General features: G+C 39.3%; 1 long non-coding RNA gene across 2 annotated transcripts in view; it reads right to left on the reverse strand.

Annotated features, from left to right (window-relative positions):
* Positions 1-15,008, reverse strand: part of LOC108178230 (uncharacterized) — a 194,473-nt gene that overhangs the window by 148,641 nt on the left and 30,824 nt on the right. The window lies entirely within an intron of this gene.

Here is a 15,008-nt window from a genome sequence, read left to right on the forward strand (position 1 = left end):
CTGTCTACCTAGAGAACTGCCAACCAGGTTTGAACTGCTAAACTTCTTCAAACCACATTCTCAATGGCAACTCTACTAGACCTCAAACTTATTTCTTCCTGTTGAAAGGAATAGGATACTGTACCAACCGATAAAATAATCTCTCTCTCAGAGGCCCAGAGCACTTGACAGATTCTATCACATTAAAACTGTTGGTTGTCTTAAGGCAGCTAGTATGACAAGTTACTCTGATAAGTAATCTGAAATACTGAAAGTCAAGTGACTTGCCCTTCAGCACTAGTATGTCAAGGACAATGTAATTCTCTAAATTCTATTTAGTCAACAATCTCCTAATTAGATCAACCACAACTGTCTCAGCCTCTGTGATGACCACTGTTACATATCTCCCTGCTGCACATCTGAGCCCCCAGACCTGGCTCCACTTCTCCCACACTACCATTCCCACCATGTGACATTCTGCACTGTGCTTCACTCCACCTAGGAACATCACTGTCAGCAACACCATCACCGCCTCGCCACTCACTACAACTTCACAGTCAAATGCCCTTCTCACATGTTACACAGCCATGTTAGGAGTATTACTCAAATGCTTATCCTCTAGGAGCTGGCACTGCAGTGCAGCTGCTTAAGCTGTTGCCTGCAGGGCCGGCATCCCATACGGATTTTGGTTCTAGCCCCGGTTGCTTCACTTAGTATCTAGCTCCCTGCTAATGCACCTAGAAATGCAGCAGAGGATGGCCCAAGTGTTTGGGCCTCTGCATCCATGCGGGAGACCCGGAAGAAGTTCCTGGCTCCTGACTTTGGTCTGGCCCAGCCCTGGCCATTGCATCCATTTGGAGAGTGAACCAGTGGATAGAGATGTCTCTGTCTACCCCTTTCTCTAACTCTGCCTTTAAAATAAATTAAATAAAACTTTTAAAAAATGCTTTTCTACTAAACTTTGTTGTCACTCCCCCACTCGTGGAGGAACGACACCGGTCCTTCGCGGAGGAGTGGCACCGGCGAGCTCTCCAACTGACTCTCTCAGGGGGGCAGGCCGCGCATGTTGTCTCTCTCCCCCCTTTTAAGGGGTTGGGTCAGGAATCAGCTAATTAACAAAGCAGCTGTGTAAGATTTGTTTACTCTCTCTCAGCGCCATATGATGGGAGATCAGATGCATAGAGTTAGTCTTAATAGTCTCAGTGGTCTAGTCTAGTCTCGGTAGTCTCAGTACTTATTTCACCATGTTGCGGGAGACAGGCCCTGCTCCCCACACTTTGTGGTTTTTTAACGTTTTTTACTTATCTATTTGAGGGGTAGAGTTACAGACAGTGAGAGGAAGAGACAGAGAGAAAGGTCTTCCTTCCATTAGTTCACTCCCCAAATGGCCGCAATGGCTGTAGCTGAGCTGATTCGAAGCCGGGAGCCAGGAGCTTCTTCCCAGTATCCCACGTGGGTGCTGGGGCCCAAGCACCTGGGCCATCTTCCACTGCTTTCCCAGGCCATAGCAGAGAGCTGAATTGGAAGAGGAGCAGCTGGGACTAGAACTGACGCCCATATGGGATGCTAACGCCGCAGGCGGAAGATTAACCCTACTACACCACAGCACCACAGCACCGGCCCCTCTACTAAACTTTGTAATAGAGAATTGAAATGTACACAAAATATGCCTACTGGTATCTACCTCCTGGTCTCTTACATCCTCTTCCAAAGCTAGTTAAATAATCTATGGAGTCCAATGCAAAATGAAAATGAGGGTCCTTTGTGAAAAAAAAATTATTTAAAGATTTATTTATCTGAAAGGCACAGTTACAGACAGAGGGAGAGACAAAAAGAGGGGGAGGGGGAGGGAGAGAAAGGGAGAGAGAGGGAGGGAGGGAGGGATATATATATTTATATATATATATTGTACATATATATATAGACAGAAAGAGAGAGAGAGAGAGAGAGAGAGAAATCTTCCATCCACTGATTCACTGCCCGAATGGTCGCAACAAAGCCAGGAGCCCAGAACTCCATTCAGTTCTCCCACACAGGTGCCAGGGGTCCAAGCACTCAAGCCATCTTCTGGGGCCTTCCAGGGCGCACTAGCAGATGGGAAGTAGAGCAGCTGGGACTTCAACCAGCATTCATATGGGATGCCAGCATGTCACATGCACATGAAATTAGACAATTGTCTCATTTCTGAGCTCTAAACACCTCTAAAACTGTATTCTCTAGTTGTCTCCGTCAACTATGAAGCTTCTTCTCTCCCTGCAGTAACCTTCAATGATTTCTCCCCAATCTCCAGGCTCCACAAGCTTATATTTGGGCTACTGAAATTTTCTAGTTTCCTATCTTAATCCCACAGAGACCAAGCTGTCAACTGGTTAACCCCCTGGGGTAGCTGTACCATGTGTTACCTGGGAAGCTGTCAAGTCCCGACACTCCTATTCAAGTACGGGCTCTGAAATCTCTGCTGCATTTTTACTGACTAATCCATCACTAATCGACCAGGGGAAACGCTTAGCATGTGGACAGTGTGATTCACAGTATCTATCAAATGACCTTGCATGTAGCAGTGCAGAATAGGCTCAACCCTGGACAAAGTCTCTTCAGCAGAGTAACCAGTTTCTCTTCTCCAGGATGACAGACAAAACATGTAATTTTTCATTATCTAGAATCAACAATACATCTGTTGGGTAAGAACAGCTCTGACAATTAGCTGCAGCCTGAATCAATAAATGGCAATCTAAAAATAAAGCCACATGGTCCCCTTGGAACACTGCTTGACTTAAAACAGACCTAAGGGGAATATTCCTTAATTACCACTGTTTCATAATGGTTTTTTAACCTCCTTTCTCAGGCATGCTTGATTCTCCAGGGTATTTCTAACCACTTCACTTAAGCAATTTAGTTTCCAATCTACAGATTGTATCATTCATCCTACTAAACAACTCTGGCCTTTGGCAGAAAATAAAAATCATAAGAAATAGATTACTAAGTATATTATTATTTATATTATCAGATGTAACTTTTGTTTGGAGCTGCTAGAATAGAAAAGCTTAGGTGTGGGGCCAGTGGTATAGCACAGTGGGTAAAGCCATCACCTCTAATGCTAGCATCCCATATGAGCATCGGTTCATGTCTCGGCTGCTCAACTTCTGATCCAGCTCCCTGCTAATGGCCTGGGAAAAGCAGCAAAAGATGGCATAACTACTCAGGTCCCTGCCACCTATGTGGGACACCCAAACTCCAGGTTTTTTCCTGGCCCAAAGTTGGTGGTTGCCAGCCATCTGGAGAGTGAATCAGTAGATAGAAGACCTCTCTTTCTGTCTCTTCCCCTCTCTGTATAACACCAACTTTCAAAATAAATACATAAATCTTAAAAAAAAGTTTTGGTTTTTATTTTTACTCTGTTATTAAATCATGTGCATTTTGCTTTATGTCATGTTCCTAAAAGACTGGCATAGACCAAACGTCAATAAATTATTATCATCAGTAATAATAATCATCTCTTAACCTGTATTTCTGTCATATATTTACTTATATTCTGAAACTGGCCAGCATATATGTGTTCCTTTTAATAATGATACCCAAATTGCCTTATTTGAAGCAGATAAATAAGATTTAGAAGCATAACATTCCATTCATTAAACTCAATAGAAACCATGTTAATAACACTCAAATGAAGACTACAGTCTCAATATGGAATTAATAAATTATAATGAATATAATTGATGAAGAATGAGACAGAATTTATGCAACCACAGCATCTGGGTCACATGACTTTGTGGTGCAGAAAAAAAATAGTACAAACATAAAAACGTGTGCCTAAAGACGCTAGCCTATGGTCTAAATTGAATTGAGAATGTAAGATATATGATTCTGATTTCCCACCAGAAGTAAACCAGAAATGGAATTAACAGAGTAGAGTATGTATAACTTGGGGCAGGCACTGCGGCGTGGTGGGTGAAGCCACTGCCTGCAATGCTGGCTTCCCAAAAGGCTCTGGTTCGAGTCCCAACTGCTCCACTTCCGATTCATCCGATTCAGCTCTCTTCTGTGGCCTGAGAAAGCAGTGGAAGATGGTCCAGGTCCCTGGGCCCCTGTACCTGCGTGGGAGACCCAGAAGACGCTCCTGGTTCTTTGCTTCAGATCGGCACGGCTCAGGCCATTGCAGGCATCTGGGGAGTGAACCAGTGGAGGGAAGACCTCTCTCTCTGCCTCTGCCTCTCTGTGGCTCTGCCTTTCAAAAAAATAAATAAATCTTAAAAATAAAAAAAAAAAAGAGTGTACAGAACTCAAATTAAGGAGAACTAGGTTCAGCTTTATCCCTACAACTACTGGGGAGATGCAGGGCAACACACAAGAGATTACTTTCTCTTTCCTTTGAACTACATTATTAAGCATCCTTTAAATTCTAAATTTCCATGATAGAACTTCTAGTTTAAAATGAGGTTATGGAAGCAGTTGCTACTATAAGCCCTTCCACTTCCCACACAAACAACCAATATTTAAATGTTTATTTAAATATTTAAAAATGTCTCCCTTATTGTAAAAGTCACATTCACAGAACTCTTCAGCAAAGGTATAAGGAAAGCAAACAATTGATATGAATTTCACATTTCTATTTTACCTTCTGCCTATTCACTTGGAAAAGCAGTGCAATGGAATAAATAACCATTGACTTAGAAAAATGAATGCTATTTCCACTAAGTTACTGTATTTAGACTGTCTCAATAAAGTTAAATAAGTTTCATGTTTTTTAGATATTATTTTCTATAGTAAACAAAAATATGTTTGGGGAAAATAGATGTTTGTGATTAATGCCCTGAAATTTTTCTTTTCAAACAAAGCCATCCTCTGTCTCAGGCACCCCCTTTTTCTACTTCCCATTCTGCCCTTTTGATCAGCTTCATTTATAAAAATCACTCAGTCTTTCCTGGCCTCTGCTGCACACTCAGAATCCCTCACATGGAGGCTGGCACTGCAGCATAGTTGGCCACAGAGGCTTCTCTGCCTGTGGCATCAGCATCCCATACAGGCACCAGTTTGTGTCCCTGCTGCTCCTCTTCCAATCCAGCTCTCTGCTAATGGCCTGGGAAAGCACTGGAAAATGGCCCAAGTGCTTGGCCCCTGCACCCATGTGGGAGACCCAGAAGGTTCAGGCTCCTGGCTTCAGATCTACCTAGCTCCAGCCGTTGCAACATTTAGGGAGTGAGCAAGCAAATCGAAGACCTCTCTCTCTGCCTCTCCCTCTCTCTGACTGTAACTCCACCTCTCAAATAGATAAATAAAATCTTTTTTTAAAAAAAAAGAGAGAGAGAGAAAGAAAAGAATCCCTTACATGGTTATAAGCCTCCAGGATTCTACCTCCTAGAGCAGCAACCACTTCTTATTTTCGTTTGAATATAATTTTCTTTGAACAAAATTAATTTTTTTCATGGAAAAAATGTTTTATGGATACATTTCCTATATGTGAGAAAAGTATTTAATACATTAGTTTTAAAGATATTAAATATCCCAAATATTCAAACTTCAGAGGAAAAAAAATCATGTTTTGTTTTTATGAAGGAAAACATCAAAGTAGCTTTCTGAAGCTTCTGAGATCACAAATTTTCAAAAATTATTCACCCTTCCTAAAAACTAAACTTGTTTTATGCAATTTTATTTGCATAGCATGTCCTCCAAGAGGTTTTAACACACAGTTTTATTATGTTATTTTCAAACTAAACACAAACCACAAACGTTCTCTTTGTCTTTCATTCCAGTTCCTTATTTGAAGAGTCACAAGGACTCCATTGTTCAGATTTGCATGCCTCAGGAAAATACATACTTGTGTAAATTATACTTACAAAACTTAGCATTTCTAGATATATCTCATTAACTTCTACACTAATTATAGATCTTCAAAAGGTTATAGCAGAGAGGCAGGACTATCTCTCAGAAAGTATAAGATACAAGAAAATTTACACGTATAATCCTTCTTCCCAAACTCCATTGCACAGTTTTTATGTAAGTGAAAACTGGCTTGAAAGAACATTACTGGTAGTTTCTTTTTTGGATGAATCCTCTTAGGAAAGGAATATATGCATTCATTCCTCAAACATTTATCGAGTGTCTAGTACACCAGTCTCTGTGCAATGGCCACATACACGGTGGAAGCCTGTAGGAGGCTCTTTAAGGAAAAAAAGGAAGAAGCCTGGCAAATTAATCACAGTGTCTGTACTACTTTATGTTTCACCTGCCCACTCATGGAGGTACTTATTTCTCCTCAAACTACCCCTGTGTCTGCGTCACTATGGAAAATCTGCTTCCCTGAGTCACTGGCCATCACCCGGGCTCCATGAATGGGTAGGATAGGGGCATTCACCACCATTCACCACTGCCCTCGGGACAGATCTCTTTCAAGATGAATTCAACAAGATTTTCAGGAGTTATTTGCAGAAAAGCTATTTTTATCTCTGATAGAAAAAACAAAACAGGAGATGTGGCACAAGTTTGTTCTGCCATTCCATAGCAGAAAATTCATACACTTTGCACCTGGCTTATATACAGAATAGGAACAGCAAGTATATTTGGTAATAAGAAATCAGGCCTCAGCTTTGCAACTACACAATAGTGTGCCTTGTATGCTCAAGGCATTCCTCACGTAAAGAAGCAAATAATGGTTCTTTCCCTCCATGATAACAAGGAAGGACGAAGTTCCAGTGTCTTTGATATGTCATGTATAAATGAAAATATGGAATTGATATATCTTGAAAAATCTTCTCTGTATCAGACACTTACAAATGCTGGAAAAAAATATTCCCATTTTAATACATAATTAAGCTTGGAAAAAAGTAAGAGAAATTCTCAAGGGAAAAACAGAGGCAAACCTTACCCAGAGTAATAAACTAGCACTAAAGCACATCTGTATTCAGCATTTTCTAACTTCATTACCTGGAATATGAATCTTCTACAACCCAGAAAACTAGATAGAAGGCTGAGCCAATACATCTTCAGAGAATATGTGTATAGGACAAACCAGTCACCAGCAAAGATTGGTGACACAGAAATATGTTTACTTTGGCATAATAGCAGGCTTGTGCTTTCCTGAGTTTATCATTTAAACTTTCGCTACCTGTGTGGTCCAAGGAGCCCAAGCCAAGAAGATAACAAGGCAGCCCTCGGTGGAAGCATCTGGCCAACTGAGAGAAGGTGATGCAAACCTGATTCAAAGGTATGCAACATCAGCCTAGTTCTCAGAGGTTACACAGTCTCAGTGTACAGAAACCTAAGAGGCCTCTCTGTCTAGATTAGACAAATCGACAGCAGTCCCTTTTTTTTTCAAGGAAAAGAACAACTTGCCTAGCTTTGATAGTGTTGCCTTATATACATCAGAGAAAACAGTAAGATTCTAATTGGTGTCCTGAAATCTAGTCAGGAAAGACAGAATGATGCATGAGGTGCTCAGGAAAAAAACAGAAACTAAATAGGATCACTCTCGCTTCTCAATTACAAGCTGGAGACCCAGAACTGAGAGCATCTCCGACTTCCTGGGGGACCAAGAAAACAGATTTAGAGCAGCTGCCAAGAGGAAGCTAAGACTATGGGCAGGTAGTGACTAAACTTTACTGAATGGCAGGAGCATGATCATAATGAAAGGCATCTGTAAAGCAAGTCATTTGAATAAATGCAGACAAAATTGGTACCTATTTAAATGCATTTTGTGCTGGCAACAGTGCCTGGTGCTCAGTTTTGTGTTTCTCACCTGTATTGCCATTATGTCTAGCATTCATAGAAATCAGAAGCCAAAGGTAGATTTTTTTTTCTAGTGGACAGCAATCCAGAAGGAACAAAACCAGGAACTCTGGGCTACAGAGTCCAAAACTTGCCCTAGAAGACTTGCCGAAGGAACTAGGGAAGTGTAGCTGGAGAAGTGACTATTTTGAGTCTTCAGTTGTTCCACACTCACTGTGACTATTCCAAACAGTTCACTTTTAATAATTCTCAACAGTTTGGTAGCAAGTACTTATAGTGGTGGCCTACTTACTTGCATTCAGTCTTACCTTGTAAAAAAGGATTTTACCCCAGGCTATACATTTTCTAAAACTAGAAAAGCCAAATTATTCTGAAAAAAAAAAAAAAACTGTTATAATGAAGTTTTCAAGAAGCTATGGTTTCTGCTCATCTGATCACTTCAGAGGGTCTGATAGTGTTAGATAAAACCTCCTATCAGCAATGCACTGCTCTCCTACAGTACTACTTTCCATATTCAACTAAACCTCTCTTTGCATAGATATGTGTATGTAAAAACAGAACATTCATATCAAGACCAGAGTTCCACGGAAGTTAATCACAGGTAAAGTCCTTGCATATCTGGAAAAATAAAATGGTGGATGTCTTATGAAACTTCAGAATCTTGGTTTCAAAGGGATCATCACAAAGAGAAAATAAAATATAGCATTGTGGACTATGCAATGTGATGTATTTGTAAGTATGGGCTTCCGTAAAATAGTTGATAAATATGTGTTGGCTTGATGTAAGCAACTTGTGGGTGGTATTTTTTTTTTTTTTTTAACAGCAGGACTGCTAGGAGTGTTGGCAGGGTATCTTCTAAGGAAAAGACAACTGGTAAGCCCATATTCTTTCCCTAGCCTAGGCTTTCTATACCTGAAACTTAAAATCACCTTGTAAATAAATGTTTTCTATGTTGGGCAGCAGAGAAAATATTTCAGTTTTTGAGTAAGGTATGGGCTTTCATGTTATGTGGGTTTTTTTTGTGTGTGTGGGTATGTGTGTATATATTTAAAGATATATTATAAAATCAGAATTTCAGAATTGCTTCAAAAATCATGGATTATTAAATGATTAATTCCATCCATTTATTATTTCTACTAATTCCTCATGTAGATTGTTGTAAGGTTTATCTGAAGTAACATTAATCTTGATTTTACGAAAATTTCTTCATCCCTTCATATTATACCTAATATATCAGTTGCTTGCTTTTGAAAGGGCACAAATTTAGCATGCTATGGCAAACAAAATCTTATCAAAATGTAAATTTCTCCATATTTTTCTACATTTTGTCTAATTTGGATATCATAAAATAATGAAACATTTAAATGTAGATATTATATATAAACAAAGAATTTACTGATTGCGTATAAAAGTATGTGAATATGTTAAAAGGTCTGATTTAAGAAAAATTATTTATTTTAATATCAATTTAAGATTTTATTTAAATGTTAGAAGAAGCTTGAATCTACTTCTGGCTTAACATATATTCAATTCATTACTAACTCTCTATTTATAAGTACTCTAAGTCCATCAATGAAAAGTATTCTTTCTTTTAAATGATTATCAAGAGAAAACATCAGAGCCAAAATCATTACAAAGAAATAAACATGTTTGAAATACTCTATGTTTAAGTGGTGAAAGTGCATGCCAGTTTTTACTAAGAGGGTATTGAAAAAGATTAGCAAATTAATGTGTAATGTTAAGAAAATATAATTTCTTAAAAGCAACAGAAAGTACAAATAAGATAATATAGGAATTTTATAACAGTCTCATGAAATTCATAAAATCTAGACAAGGAGGATAATAAGTCAAAGTAGGGATAACCATATCCAGCACTTATGAATTGGAAAAATTATTCACTTAAAAGTTAAGGCAGGGTATTTATAGAAATTCTTGCCAAATATGCATTCTCTAGGAAGCACATAAAAATCATTTTTTTGGTTTTGTTATTATTTTATTCTTAGCTCAAAGGAATGTTTCCACATCTCAAACCACTAACATGAGAAAAAAAATGGAGATTGTTGATCTGAAGCTTGGCGGGTTTATCCACAACATAATGAAAGCCACAACTGATGATATTCATGAGTTTAGGTCATTCTTTCACTGGGAACTCTTTCTTTTTGCCAATATACAATTGTAGTTCTATGGACTATTTGAGGTTAGTTTTTATTTGTATCAGTAATTGAATACTTACACTCTAATTTGAAGGGTACAATAAACCAAAATTGTCTTTAGTTGGATTCAAGTAACAAATTTTATCAACAACATGTTTTCATCAAGTCCTTATCCCTAAAGAATTGTACTTTTTTAAAAGATCTATTTATTTTGAAAGGCAGAGTGACAGAGAAAGACAGACAGAAAGATACAACATACACAGATGTCTTTCATCTGCTGGCTAACTCCCCAGATGGCCTCAACAGCCAGGGTAGGGTCAGGCCAAAGCCAGAATCCAGGAACTCCAACTTGGTTTTCCACATGGATGGCAGAGGCACAAGTACTTGGAGCATCTTTTGTTGCCGTCCCAGGTACATTAATAGGAAGCTGGAATGGGAGCAGAGTAGACTGGATTTGAACCAGCACTCTGATATGGAACACCAGTATTACAAGAGGCAGCTTAATGTGCTGCACCACAATGCCATAGTTCTCAAATGTGAGATGGTGAGACGTTTCACTTTGCCACTCTATATTCTGGTATAAAAATTGGAAATGGAGTTGAATTGTTTAATCTTATCATTAAATGATTTATTTAATGATAAATTTAATAACTTATTTAATAATATCCATCCACTCCCGAATACAGGATTGCAAACATTTAATTTTAAAGCACTAGTTACTTTGGAAATTATGTCTTCAGATTACAAATGATGTTTTCTTCATTTTTTTCAGATGAAATTACAAAGGCTATCTTTTCTCTGCCATTTTAGAGATAAGAAAATTTTGATTTCATATGCTTTCCATATTCCAAAGTTATTTATAAATATTGGGTCCTTTTCTTTCTCCTTGTTTAACCCTTTTCCTACTTCATGCCTAAACCTTGCATATTCCTTTCCTATAGTTTTGCTAGTGTTATGGTTGGAAGAGATGTTAAACTCAGGAAGTCAATATGACCTTTTTAACAAAAGCTGGGCTAAATATTTGTGAATTTATCTCTGTTTCAGTATAGAAGACGGTATGGAGACACAAGGAGTATTCTGTGATGTTCCAGCAAAGTGGTGACCCATGTGATGTGAAGCCAGCAGTAACTACATAGGAAGGCAGGTATGTGGGCAGAAATTAAGGCTAAGCAATCTCAGGAGACAGGGGGCAGGGTATTGGGCACTGGGCAGTGGCCTGGAAGCAGGACGCCAGTTCCTGGGACAGTATCCAACAAGTCCTATATTTTAAAGGACTGGAAAACCAGATAATTTCAAAAACACAACTCTTATAGTCTATTTATTCTATACGCGGTACACCTTTACATACTTCCATCACTAAATATTTTGTGTAATTGTTGTTACCTTTATTATAGTATATTCTATTTGTGCCTCATTACTTAATAAATTTGTGAATGGTGACTTAGAATACTAAGCAACTACTTTTTTGGGTTTATGAAATAACATTTGAATATAGCATTTCAGGCAACTTTATACCCTTACAGGATTAGATAGATCAGGAAAGATTAATAACATTATTTTTTTTGGTTTTGTAGTTATTTTCTTTTTAAAAAAAACTTTTATTTAGTAGATGTAATTTCCAAAGTACAGTTTATGGATTATAATGGCTTTTCCTCCCCCATAACTTCCCTCCCACCCACAACCCTCCCATCTCCCACTACCTCTCCCCTTCCATTCACATCAAGATTTATTTTCAATTATCTTTATATACAGAAGATCGATTTAGTATATATTAAGTAAAGATTTCATCAGTTTGCACCCACACAGAACATAAAGTGTAAAATACTATTTCAGTACTAGTTATAGCATTAATTCACATTGGACAATACATTAAGGACAGAGATCCCACATGAGAAGTAAGTACACAGTGACTCCTGTTGTTGACTTAGCAAATTGACACTCTTGCATCAATCTCCCTAGGCTCTAGTCATCAGTTTCCAAGGCTATGGAAGCCTCTTGAGTTCGTTGACTTCCATCTTATTTAGATAAGGTCATAGTCAAAGTGGAAGTTCTCTCCTCCCTTCAGAGAAAGGTACCTCCTTCTTTGATGGCCCGTTCTTTCTACTGGGATCTTACTCAGAGATCTTTCATTTAGGTTTGTGTTTGTTTGTTTGTTTGTTTTGCCAGAGTGTCTTGGCTTTCCATGCCTGAAATACTCTCATGGGCTCTTTAGCCAGATCCAAATGCCTTAAGGGCTGATTCTGAGGCCAGAGTGCTATTTAGGACATCTGCCATTCTATGAGTCTGCTGTGTATCCCACTTCCCATGTTGGATCATTCTCTCCCTTTTTTATTCTATCAGTTAGTATTTTCAGACACTAGTCTTGTTTGTGTGATCCCTTTGACTCGCCCAGATGTGTCTGAAGCCCTGTAGCAGACTCAGCTAATTATGAAACCCAATCACTAATGTAACACATGAACAACAAAAAACATAGAAGCTGCACTGAAATTTAAAAAGAGGAAAGAATGTGTGGCAGAAAGTATTTTCTATATCTATAAAAAAGTTTGGGAAATATTTCCTTAGTGAAAGACTGCAAGAAGTTGAAGGAAGATCAGATAAACTGTAAGTTTTGGCATGTACACATTTTTCTAATCTTAACAGTTCCATTTCAGAGAAAAGACAAGTGGGAATCAGAGTTGAGTTAATATGCCTCAGATCACACAGTGAGCAAGAGACTAAACTCAAAAGCCTAAGTCTGTCTGTCTTCAGAGCCCAGAACCATTTGTGTATACTCCATTAGCTTTCACAGTGCTGGGACTCCTCTGAACTCAGTGCATCTGAAAATGACCTTCTCAGTGCTTCTGACTCCCACAAGTGCTGCACCCTGAGGCTGTTCTGCTTTTGCCAAACAACTCTTTTTAAAATTAAAACTATAATAACCTATAGATAGGCCGGCGCTGCGGCTCACTAGGCTAATCCTCCACCTTGCGGTGCCGGCACACCGGGTTCTAGTCCCGGTCGGGGTGCCGGATTCTGTCCTGGTTGCCCCTCTTCCAGTCCAGCTCTCTGCTGTGGCCAGGGAGTGCAGTGGAGGATGACCCAAGTTCTTGGGCCCTGCACCCCATGGGAGGCCAGGAGAAGTACCTGGCTCCTGCCATCGGATCAGCGCGGTGCACTGGCCGCAGCGGCCATTGGAGGGTGAACCAACGGCAAAAGGAAGACCTTTCTCTCTGTCTCTCTCTCACTGTCCACTCTGCCTGTCAAAAAAAAAAAAATAACCTATAGATAGACATACATCTGAGTCACACAAAATCTGCACTCCTGGTCCCAGTAGATGAAGTGAGGAGAAAGTAGGATACAAAAACTATTGCTTAAAGCAGAGAGTAGGGAGAAATCAAGTGGCAGAAGACAGGGATGACTAATTACACTGATAATGTGAGATGAAGGAAAGAAGTTCTTTGTCACCCTCCTACTTACAATCTAAGCAGAGAGCCTTTCTGATCACACAGAAGATAATACTGAAACTTCAACTCCATTAAATGTACTTCAGGACCCAACTACATACAGGATCAGTTATAGACTGCCAGTCAGTGTCATGGTTTTCTTAGTCTCAATTATTTCAGTGTTAATCACCTTCAGTCAGATTTATCTTTCTAGAAACAGGGTTTTATTTTCATCATATTGCTATGGAAAGACTTCAGTGAACTACTACTGTCGACAAAATGGAGTCCAATACCTTTAGCCTTACATTTAAAGTAATTAAAATCTAACTGCACACTCAAACATAACTCTACAGTAAGCTCTTTTCCTTTTGCTGAAGCTACTTTGAATCTACACTTTCGATCAAAAGAATCCACTCCTCTTCCACTTGGTTCCTTCCTGTGGACATGAGTACATTTAAATTCCTTCTCCTGTCTACAGCCATACCATCCTGAACGTGCCCGATCTCATCTAAATTCCTTCTCCTTGGTCATCTTCCCGTACAGGGGAGATCTACACAGAAAGTGAAATCCATCAGATCACACCTCCCGTAATTTTTTTTCTTCAGATCTACAAATGTGCTTGAATTGATGCCTATGCTTTCACCACCTCTTCCAACAACAAAAGAACAGTAACTTCTGTATTCCCATTTCTCCAAAACGGCAGCACCACATTCTGGATTCTAGCCCCTCCTTCTTTCTCAGGAACCTGATTATTCTTGCTTTCTCCTGTGTCTTCAACCTCTGTCCAGGATTATCGTTGGCTAACTTCAGAATATGTCACCCACACTGCAGGCTTTATTGTAATGATGCCCTCTAGAAATATGCAGGCCAGAAGGGCTAAATGGCAGAGTCTTGTCTCTGTCTCTAGTGTATCTGTCAGCAGCTTTCACAAGGCAAGAAAAAGTTGAAGGATGGACAGAGGAAGAAGGAGAGGGAGGGAGTGGGGAGAGACAGATGACAAGTAGCTCTCCACAAGTAGCCTCACTTTTTCCTGGGTGCCACTTCTACTTGTTTTCTTCTCTTCCTTGTTTCTGTCCTCCCTGCCCCACTAAAACTCTCACCAAGGTCATTAATGACTTTTGGTTAAAAACTCTAACAGCACTTTTCAATCTTTGGGTCTCTTAACCTCCCTAGCTTTTTAACACTGAATTATCCACTCTGTTGTTTTTTATAAACACATTCCCACTCCTGTGATTTCCTTGATGCAAACTCCTCTTTCACAGCCTGTGTGTCCTCAATGGTTGTATCCTTCAATCTCTCCTCTGGGGCTATATTCTTTCCTTAGTTCACACTCTCTGGAACTCTCTGGAACTTTTTAGCTTCTCTGTGAATTCTGTGAAAACTTCCCCCCACCTCATCTTCCTTGCAATCAAATCACTTAACTCACTTTATTTCTCTCACCTTCCAGAACCAGTGCATAACAGTTCCGATAGTTCTTCTTCCAAAATCCCTAACATCTACCACCTTCCCTCCAACTCTATGATCACCCTCCAACAATCCCTCACCTGGACTCCTCTGGTCTCCCTGATTCCACTGTCAAGCACACTACAATCCATTACACTCACAAAACCAGTTTCAGACATCAACATGGCTATTCACAATTTTTAAATCTTCAGTGGTTTTCCAACTTCTAACCACAAAATCCAAAGCCTACATTGTTTAATATGCTTGGTTTCTAGCTATTCTAACA

Source organism: Oryctolagus cuniculus, chromosome 13 (assembly GCF_964237555.1).
Source record: "Oryctolagus cuniculus chromosome 13, mOryCun1.1, whole genome shotgun sequence".
In the NCBI taxonomy this organism is placed as follows: domain Eukaryota; kingdom Metazoa; phylum Chordata; class Mammalia; order Lagomorpha; family Leporidae; genus Oryctolagus; species Oryctolagus cuniculus.